Source organism: Nuphar pumila, chromosome 3 (genome assembly GCF_984573655.1).
Source record: "Nuphar pumila chromosome 3, dmNupPumi1.hap1.1, whole genome shotgun sequence".
NCBI lineage: Eukaryota > Viridiplantae > Streptophyta > Magnoliopsida > Nymphaeales > Nymphaeaceae > Nuphar > Nuphar pumila.
This window is the reverse complement of record NC_143251.1, coordinates 46,061,316-46,072,827: the sequence shown is the minus strand read 5'-3', so window position 1 is coordinate 46,072,827 and position 11,512 is coordinate 46,061,316. Positions and strand designations below refer to the sequence as shown.

Sequence of the window (11,512 nt, the reverse complement as noted above, 5' to 3'; positions counted from 1 at the left end):
GTAAGTGTGTCGAAGTCAGCATCAGAGCAGGGTGTTTGGGAAACATTATGTGACCCATTGATATATATATATATATATATATATATATATATATATATATATATATATATATATATATATATACATAATTGTTCTTCGTATCGTATTTGCATCATTTTTGCTCGCAAGTGCGGTGATCAACCCTCACTACAACAAAGTAGTAGATTAGCGACGACCTCATTCCGTCGCTAATCCGTCGCTAACATGGTTAGCGACGGATTAGCGACAACAAGGCGACAGTATGCTTACGTCGCGAATATTTCGACGCTAACTGGCGACAGAATTATTCCGTCGCCAGGTCCGTCGCTAATTGCGACGGAATAACGAGCGCTATATTCCGTCGCCAATCCGCCGGTACTAAACGGCGACCACGGCTTGGCGACGGATTTAATTCCGTCGCTACGCCGTCGCTAGATTAATATGAATAGCGATGGATGGTTCCGTCGCTAATCCGTCGCAAACACGAAAAAAAATTTAAAAAAATTTATTTGAAAATTAATTACCGAGAACTGTACAATTTCTATTTCCTGTACAATTTATATTTCCTGTAAATAAAAAACAAACCACACAAAAAAATTCATATAACAAGTATCTACAACAATTAATCGTTCCACCTTAAAATTAAGAAGTTTAATTATTTACAATTCAATAATTACAATTAGAAAAAATAAAAAAAATAGAACTTCTTCAACACAGTCCTCTAATCATCGCCAAGATTTTGTGCGTCTTCTTGTTCATTGTCTTTATCTGTCCCTTCAGCTCCACTACCCTGATTATCGCTAGCAGCCTACACAAGAAAAGAACAATCAGTATTGATAAACAAAATATAATAAAATAAATTACACACTATATGTGATTCTATCATGTGCTCATGTGTGATCTAAGGCAATAAAAAAACTCTATATGTGATTCTATCATGCTCATATGTGTGCTAAAGCAGTCAAAAAATTGAATATGTGATTATAGCATGTTCATATGTGTTCTAAGGCATCTAAAAAAACTCTATATGTGATTCTACCATGCTCAGATGTGCTTTAAGGCAGGCAAAAAACTATATATGTGATTCGATCATGCTCGTATGTGTGCTAAGGCAGTAAAAAAATTGAATATGTGAATATAGCATGCTAATATGTGCTCTAAGGCAGGCAAAGCCAAAAATTTTATATGTGATTCTATCATAAATGATATATAACATGTTCATATGTGTTCTAAGGCAGTAAAAAAACTCTATATGTTATTATAGCATGCTCATATGTGTGCTAAGGCAGTCAAAAAACTGAATATGTGATTATAATATGCTCATATGTGTTCTTAGGCAGTCAAAAAACTGAATATGTGATTATAGCATGCTCATATGTGTTCTAATGCAGTCAAAAAAACTTTATATGTGATTCTATCATGCTCATATGTGCTCTAAGGCAGACAAAAAGTTATATATATATATATATATATATATATATATATATATATATATATATATATATATATATATGTGATTCTATCATGCTCATATGTGTGCTAAGGCAGTCAAAAAATTGAATATGTGATTATAGCATGTTCATATGTGTTCTAAGGCATCTAAAAAAACTCTATATGTGATTCTACCATGCTCAGATGTGCTTTAAGGCTGGCAAAAAACTATATATGTGATTCGATCATGCTCGTATGTGTGCTAAGGCAGTCAAAAAATTGAATATGTGAATATAGCATGCTCATACGTGCTCTAAGGCAGGCAAAGCAACTTTATATGTGATTCTATCATGCTCATATGTGTGCTAAGGCAGTAAAAAAATTGAATATGTGATTATAGCATGTTCATATGTGTTCTAAGACATCTAGAAAAACTCTATATGTGATTCTACCATGCTCAGATGTGCTTTAAGACAGTAAAAAAAACTATATATGTGATTATACCTGAGAGGGACCTGAAATCGAAGATCCCCTATCCTGAACAGCGGCCTTGATCTCATTTCGGAGAAAGGGGGCGACGGTGTATTGAAAGTAGTTATTCAGTGATTCATTAATGATCTCGCGTACATCATCACTGGAAAGAATAGTCGGCTGCTTGGAGCTTATGTCGGCGCAAGAAGTCGGTGAGCCGTAACTGGAAGAACCAATAACTGGTGAAGTGTTCATATTACTCCCAAACCCGAACACGCGACCTTTTTTGGGTTCACCTGCTGTAGTCACCCATGCTGTAGGATCAAATGATGGATGCTGAGTAGCGTCTTCGCCATATCGCTCTACCATCTGTTGCTCATATGCCTCCTACAAAATAATGTTTAAAGTATTCATTAATAATTAATGATAACATTATGATAACTTGCATATATATTGCAATGATTATTAATAGAATTAATACATACCGTTGTCGTTCTCGCCTTCTCTGATACGAAGACTCCCGTGGTCTTCCGTTTATGTGTTTCTACAAACACATCCTTATATGGTACACTGCCTCCTTTTTCTGCTTCTTGCGAAGTTAAATGACAAAAGATTTAGAACACAAGTTTGCAACAATACTTATAAAATTAATATTATATATTGATGAGTTACCATTTTCTTTAGGTGGCGCCCAAATGTCTTAGATCCACCTGTGTGTAGATGGGCTTCGGGCATCTTCGATCGATTTTGTGAAGCCTTCGCAGAGCGATTTTTAAATGCATCTCCCGCCCACTTATCGCACATTTCATCCCAGTAATCTCTCCTGATAGTAATAGGACCATGGCCCTTCCACAGTAATGAATCATCTACTACGCCAGATGCTTTTTTTGCTGCAGTCTTCATAGTGTGCAGCATGTCTACAAATCGATTGGCAGTCACCTTCTGCCACACCTTCCTTGCATCATTTTCTTCTACCGTAGTTGCGAAGCGACTCGAAGCCTACAAATATTTTCAGAAAGTTAGTAGACATTACTTAAATAAATTAAATATGAAACACATTAACTATGAGGAACAACTGTATACCATGAATGAGGACCATAATCTGTCTAACACCTCCTTTGGGTACTCTTTCCATTGAGCAACTGGTCCTGGTAGATGTTGAAGAAGTGAATTCCTAATCTCCCGTACTACTTCTTGTGGCTCAAACCTCGTGATGCACATGAATTGTTACACAGTAAATATCAATATAAAACATTTAAAAGTTATGCAATAATTGAAAACAAAATACTTACGGTCGATTATCGATATACACTATTCGAATGAGTCTTCTTGTGCCAGCCTGAGAAGACCCTGTTTCCTGTGTTGGCTGTTGACTTGTGTGATCAACTGGTGTAGGTGGGTCGTGTACAGGCGCAACATCATCTGTAAAAAAATACATTAGAAATTCTCAGAATATGCATTTGAACTAATCAAGCATCTAATTAGTTACATGATATACCTATCACAGGAGCCCGTGAAGATGAAGGTTGAGCCTGGCTACTACTGGATGAGCGACCACTATAACCTCCACGAACCATATTCTAACAAATAACATATGTCATACAATACATTCAAATGATTCACATCAAGTATTACAATGCATTCAAGTCATTCACATCAAGCATTGCAATGCATTCAAATAATTCAAATCATTGACATCAAGTATTGCACTAATTCAAATCATTCGTTAATTGCATAAATTATAATACATTTAGATAATTGAAATCATTCACATCAAGTATTACAATGCATTCGAATCATTCATATCAAGTATTACAATACATTCAAATAAAATTTTTAATCATTCACACCAAGTATTGCAATACAACTCACATCAAGTATTACAATGCATTTAAATAGAGGTTTGTAGTATAAGATTTCGCTCACTAGCTTAAGAATTCTTCCTCGTCACTAGTTTGACTTTCTTCTTCTTCTTCTTCTTCTTCTTCTTCTTCTTCTTCTTCTTCTTCTTCTTCTTCATTGTTTGCCCATCCACTTGGTACATCATTTGGATCACATTCTTCTATGAATGTTTCATCGGCCAATGGAGATATGACATGCATATCATGCGCAACATCGTGACCATAAGCGAAGTCACAGACATCATCTGATTGATAGTAATCACTGTCTTCAGCTAACTCATCTTCCTGTAACTGATCATACTCGGGGTATAGTTTGGATTTCACCTTGCAAACTGCCCACCATTCATTTCTATCTGACTTTTTTTATACTCGGATATGAAGTATAATAAACTTGTTGAGCTTGCGAGGCTAATATGAATGGTTCATATGTTCTAAACCTGACTTTATGATTCACCTCCACAATGCCTGAAGCTTTGTCGAGTCTTGTTGCAGTTGGATCAAACCAATGACACTTGAATATCGTAACCCTGTTATTCATGCCTAAGTAAGTCAACTCCATTATTTCCTCTATAACACCATAGTAATCATGTTCATTTTCACCGTAGCTGCTACCCTTGACACACACGCCACTATTTATCGTTGATTTGTTTATACCGTAGTCTTTTGTATCGAATCGATAACCATTTACGATATACTCGTTGTAGCATTGCACAACTTTTGTCGGACCATTTTCTAAATCACATATTCCTTGATCTTTAACATCACCATTGCGAACCTACGCACAAACATAAACAATGATTGTGATCACGATCAATTAAGTAACTTAGTGTTGTTTATAAGTACAAAATTTATGTTAGCTTCTTTACCAACTGTTTCAACCACTCCACAAACTTAGTTTCACGTTCTTTTTGTACTTCTGCATCAGTGAGATGTGAAACTTTGTTTTGCAACTCCAGATCAAATCGTCTGCAAACCACAAATACTTATATTACCAAGTCATGTATCCACATATAGAACATAAAAGGATTTATAATTGAGTTGCATATACATATACTTACTCGATGTATGGGTCAATCGCTGAGCAATTAAAAAGAATATAGATGTGTGCTGCATCTTGCTCTCGATCTGTCAATAGCCTTGATCGGCAACTACCAAATGCATGCCCAAGTGGTTGAAATATCGACAGCTTGTCAGCTACAATTACTTGTTCTCCATCATCGTTACGGGGCGGGCATGTGTAACGTGTTGGAATATGAGGTTCGAAGTACATAGATGAGAAATTTGAAATCTCTTCTAAAGTGTACGCCTCACAAATAGAGCCTTCTACTCTTGCTTTATTACGAACCTTTTTTTTAGGTCGAACATGTATCTGACAAGAATATACATTTCAAATTTTAAATATCTGTCATTAAAGAGACAAATATAAAAAAACATATACCTTTCAAATGGGTACATCCATCGATATTGCACAGAGCCACCAACCCTTAGTTCATATGGCAGATGTATGATCAAATGTTCCATAACATCGAAAAATGCTGGCGGAAATATCTTTTCTAACAGACAAACAGTGGTGATGACAGAGTCCTCGAGATTCTTTACATCTGATACAACGACCTCCGATGCGCACAATGTTCTGAAAAATCGGCTCAACACAGACAATACCTCCCATATAGGTTTGTCTAACATATCATGGAATGCTAGGGGTATCAATCGTTGCATAAAGATATGACAATCATGGCTCTTCAACCCATATAACTGTCCATCGTCAATCTTCACAGCCCGAGCAATGTTAGAGACATATTCATCTGGAAATCTCAGTTGTCTCAACCATTGACATACATGTTTTATTTGATCAGGTCCGAGCACGTACTTTGCCTTTGGTTTCAGTACTTTGCCATTATACTCTTTGAGTTCCAATTCTGGTCTTTTACATATTAATTTTAAATCCATACGGGCCTTCGGATTATCCTTCGTTTTTCCTTTAATATTCATTACTGTATTGAACACATTATCAAACACATTTTTCTCTACATGCATCACATCCAAATTATGTCGTATCAATAGGGTCGGCCAATACGGTAGTTCCCAAAAAATAGATTTTTTCGTCCAATTGTGATCCTTCTCAAAACCACGGAAGGGTGTAGGACTGCGGGCATCTGTTAATACATCTGGAAAGTATCGCAATCTTCTTAGAATCTCTATGCCAGACAATCTTGAGGATGGACCTTCCCTTTCGGTTGTGCCTGCTGTAAATGCATTCTTTTGACGTCGGAACGGATGATCGCTGGGTAGAAATCGACGATGGCAATCAAACCAGCAAGGCTTCCTTCCATGCATCAATCTAAAAGCTTTGGAATCCTCCATGCAGTACGGACAAGCCAACCTCCCATGTGTGCTCCAACCAGATAACATACCATATGCAGGGAAGTCACTGATTGTCCATAGAACAACGACCTTCATGTTGAAATTTTGTTTTTTGTGGGCATCATACGTGGTAACACCGTCATCCCACAGTACTTTTAATTCATCAATCAATGGCCTTAGATATACATCAAGATTTTGGCCAGGTGAGGTCGGACCAGGGATCAATAGAGACAAGAAAAGATTTGGACGTTTCATACACAAGCTTGGTGGAAGGTTGTATGGAGTTACAAATACTGTCCAACATGAGTATGGAGTTGATCTACCCTCAAATGGATTAAATCCATCTGTACATACACCGAGTCTAATATTTCGCACTTCCATTGCGAAGTTCTGATGAGTACGATCAAAGTGCTTCCAAGCTTTAACGTCAACAGGATGCGTGATCTTGTTTTCATCGTGTCAAACTTTATTTGCATGCCATCTCATGTGTTTAGCTGTCCTTGAAGACATATACAATCGCTGCAATCTAGGAGTGATAGGAAAGTAGCAGAGCGCTTGTATGAAACTTCCTTTGATCTCGTGCTACCATTGTCTCTTGTCTTTGGCTTGAACCGAGGATGCCCACATGACGGGCATGATATATCGTTTTCCTGCTCCTTGAAATACAACATGCAGTGATTTGGACAAGCATCAATCTTTTTGTAACCCATACCTAGAGCGTTGACCATAACTTTCGCACGATAGAAATTTTGTGGCAATTTCTCATCTTTAGGCAACATACTCTTCACAATCATGCACAAACGGTCAAAACATGATTGACTCAAATTATACTCGGACTTCAAATTCATTAGTTGAAGAACTGCAAACAAGATAGTGTGACTCTCACAACCGTTCCAAAGTGGCTCATCAGCATCTCTAAGTAAATCATAAAATCTACTAGCTGCATCGTTTGGTGATTCTTCATCTACGGCAGTTCTTACATCACTAGAACTCATAGCAGAACCCAGTTCTGTTCCTGCAACATCAAATATCAAATTCGTATATGGATTATCGTGCACCACATTCACCCGTGCATCAAAATCGTTTCTAAATTCTTCTCCATGAAACGTCCAGTTCTGATAATCACTCACAAAACCCTTCCTGTATAGGTGATGTCTAACGCCATGAGGTTCTACAAATCGATTATTCTTACAAATCTTGCAGGGACACCTAATCCGACCTGTGGGATCAACCGTACTGACACTTGCCGTTGTAAATTCAATAAAACTGTCGACACCATCCATATATTCATGCGATAACTCATTGTCCACTATCCTACGGTACATCCATTCACGGTTTGCAGTCATTCTGTCGTATGATGTTACGAATAGTATCTTAACCAGTTAAAAGAGAACCATCAGAATGCTATGATGAAGAAAATATCAAATTTATCATGCAATATATGATGTCATACAATCACAAGAATTATGATGCATGCATTGATAACTTAATATTTTCATGTGCAAACTATTCATGACACGATACATTCATTTGAAGCATGCTTTCAGTATACAATTTCACATGGAAGACATAATCAAATTGAAAGTAACTACATGCAAGCATGGATACAATCACATCAAACATTGCAATACATCGAAATAATTCATATCAAACAAATGTCAAACATGTACCTGCAGCAAACACACTTCAATATCCCACTAACTACTACCATGCCTAGCATGGACTCCGTACTCCAAAAATAAGAACACTTCCATATTCATACATTAAAATCATGCAAAGCATGATCTCCGAACTCCAACAAAGCAGTCCTAGATATCAACAACTAAGTGAGTGTGTGAACAATAAAGTGTTACATTCAATAAATTAAATAACATGTGATGCGCTTGCATCACTTACTCACCATGGGTATTTACCCGATTTGCATTGTTTTTGTCACTTACTTACCACGGGTGGCGGGGCACAAGCGAGTTTCGTTGAGAAATTTGCAAAAAACACTGTGTTAAAATGAAGTCACCACTTGCCGAAAAAAAAACAAGAGGCAGATGCAGTTTCACAGAACGCAGGGGGCGGCCCCTTTGCCGAAAACGCAGGGGGGCGACCCCCTGCCGGAAATGCAGGGGGGCCGACCCCCTGCGATGTGCTGCCGGAAACGCAGGAGGGCGACCCCCTATCGGAAACGCATGGGGGGCGATGCGACCCCCTGCTGCCGGAAACGCAGGGGGTCGACCCCCTGCTGCCGGAAACGCAGGGGGTCGACCCCCTGCATTTCCGGCAGCAGGGGGTCGACCCCCTGTCGGAAATGCAGGGGGTCGACCCCCAGCCGAAAACACAGGGGGGGGGGCGACCCCCTGCTGCCGGAAACGCAGGGGGGTCGACCCCCTTCTGCCGGAAATGCAGGGGGGTCGACCCCCTGCCGGAAATGCAGGGGGTCGACCCCCAGCCGAAAACACAGGGGGGCGACCCCCAGCCAAAAACACAGGGGGGCGACCCTCTGCTGCCGGAAATGCAGAGGGGTCGACCCCCTGCCGAAAACACAAGGGGGGGGGGGGGGGCGACCCCCTGTTGCCGGAAACGCAGGGGGGTCGACCCCCTGCTGCCGGAAATGCAGGGGGTCAACCCCCAGCCGAAAACACATGGGGCGACCCCCTACTACCGGAAACGCAGGGGGGTCGACCCCCTTCTGCCGGAAATGCAGGGGGGTTGACCCCCTGCCGGAAATGCAGGGGGTCGACCCCCAGCCGAAAACACAGGGGGGGGGGGGGACCCCTTGCTGCCGGAAACGCAGGGGGGTCGACCCCCTTCTGCCGAAAATGCAGGGGGGTCGACCCCCTTCTGCCGGAAATGCAGGGGGTCGACCCCCAGCCGAAAACACAAGGGGGGGCGACCGGGCAGTGGTGGGAATGATTACCTGCGCGTCGCCGGGCGATGACGGGAGGCTGACGGCGATCGGCGGCTGGCGAGCGGTGGACGGTGGGGGCCGGATAGAGGCCGACGGGCGGCGGGAGGGAGAGGGCGGCGGGCGGGAGCAAGACAACGAAACAAGAAAAAGAGAAAAAAGGATGGGATTAGGGATTTACGCGACATTTCGCGACGGCTTAGCGACGGAATTATTCCGTCGCTAAGCCGTCGTAAATTAAAAATACCAAACGAGCGACGGAATATATTCTGTCGCTAAGCCATCGCTAATTAGCGACGGATTAGCGACGACATAATTCTCTCTCTAAATCCTTCGCTAAAATGGTTTTCTTGTATTAAGAATTAGCGACAAAACAATGATGTCGCTAATCCATCGCTAATTAGCGACGGATTAGCGATAAAAGTTGTTTTTTCGCTAATCCGTCGCTAATTAGCGACAGATTCATGAAGAAAGGTTTCTCTAGCTAATCTGTCGCTAAGTAGCGACGGATTTTTCCGTTGCTAATTAACAATTTTCTTGTAGTGCCTGAAAATGAGAATGTAATTCCCATACGAATGAGAATATTCTAGATTTTAACCATAACACGTGAGTGTGTCAAGAATCATAGAATTGGTCCTGCTAAATAGAAATTGTCAAGGTATGACACTTAGAAATCTTGAGCTTGAAAAATTATAATTTGGTTTGCGATATTTGTTATAACTTGATGTTCACATATTCTTGATATTGTCCTGCTATTAGAATTGCTTATTTCTCTGAAATGCGAACTGATACAGTCACTCGCACATTGTCACTTGCTGGAATAATTATGCATATGTAGCTTGCCTCTGTTTTATTACTTGTGCGAATGACTTAAGGAAGTGTGACTTTGGTTTCGCACCTGCACATAGCACAACTTGACACTAGTATTGCTTAGTACATACATCGAGAGGTATACCTTGGTCTCGTGCTTGAGGCATTAATGAGTGCATGATGTGCACATTATGCATGCAATGTAAAGAATGATGTAGACTTAAACACCATAGGGTATGAGAAATACACTGTTGTGGTTTTTAGACTCAGTTGGAGTCTTTGGGCGATGGCCCCTTATTCGTGAGTGAGCTCACGTATGTCTATACCCTAGATATGAAAATAATGAAATGGTGTTATGATCGCTTTCATAGGCGATGTGCTCTTTATTGGCCGTGTGAGGATGAGCACGTAAATGGGCAAGTTAAGTCCTCGTTTGCGTACCCCGCGGGGACCATGGGGCATAAACACCTCGAAAGGAGGTATGACTTGATAAATGAGCCTAAGAAAGATAAACTGCCGTGCCCCATTCACAAAACGATTCACCTTAGGGAGGGTGGATGGTACAACTCTTAGTGACTAGTTGTTACTACGACACATGTTTTGACAGAGCTATAGCGTCCTTTGACCTCCAGTCACTCAGAGTTAGGGAGGTCGAGGTGATCTTTTAAGATACTTCACTACTGCAGTAGTATGGATTGCAATCCTTACCTATGCGAGGGTTTCTCTCAGCTGCGTGCTGCTCGCATGAGGTTTACTCGGTCTGTAGCATCTCCGGTTACCACATTAGAATTTGAATAACAGACGTCGGGTGCATGGCTCATAGGATACGAGGTCCCTTCACTACCCAAAGGAATAATCAGAAGAACTTAAATACTTACCAATCACAACTGACTTACTTTGGTAGTTCTTTACTTGCTACTTTGTTACTGCTGCTTTCGTTATGATTTCCTTTACTGTTCTTAGCTACTTGTGTACAATAGTTGCGTAGTCTCGTTTACTGCTTTAGCTTGTTTGCACTTGTTACACGTGTACTTACTTGACACAGACACATGCATCTGTTGTTTCACATGTTCCATGCTATGTACATGTTGTTCCCTTGAGAAATGGATATATATGATGTTGTTTCTTCACCACCGCGCAAGAGTACTGACCCCGTTTCATGGGAATGCAGGTGATGAATAGGTACAATGACGATGCAATGACACACGGTGGAGGCTTAGGGACCCACACTTAGCTGCAGATCCTGGCTCCTTGTTGGTTTTGGGGTTTTGACGAGATATTCCTTTTGTTTTGAGAGACTGTGAGAATTGATGTACTTGTATAATTTTGTATTTAATACTTTGGGTTGTATATTTTGGACTTGAGGGATATGTATCAGTTACCCGCTCAAACTTGCGGCCTTTTCCCCTTATTTACACCATTTTCTTTAGATGTTTTTCGCTGTTTGTCAAAAAATCCATTTAAAAAAAAAAATTTCCTCAAAAATCAAAGGATTTTTCCAAGGTCGAGGTTTTGGGTGCCACAACACCAATGTTATTGTCTCTAAGAATCGGCCTCAGTTTGATGAAAATGGTGTTGTGGGCTGCCATTTTCCTCGAGCTCATTTGCTTGTGGAGGATGT

At 40.5% G+C, this 11,512-nt stretch overlaps 1 long non-coding RNA gene across 1 annotated transcript; it reads right to left on the bottom strand.

Annotated features, from left to right (window-relative positions):
• Positions 1-595: 595 nt before the first annotated feature.
• LOC149842779 (uncharacterized) lies at positions 596-2,036 on the bottom strand. The gene is made up of 2 exons (XR_016430812.1): positions 1,954-2,036; positions 596-826 (listed from the first exon to the last, which is right to left on the bottom strand). It is a non-coding gene; the product is annotated as an uncharacterized LOC149842779 (long non-coding RNA).
• Between the last annotated feature and the right edge of the window lie 9,476 nt (positions 2,037-11,512).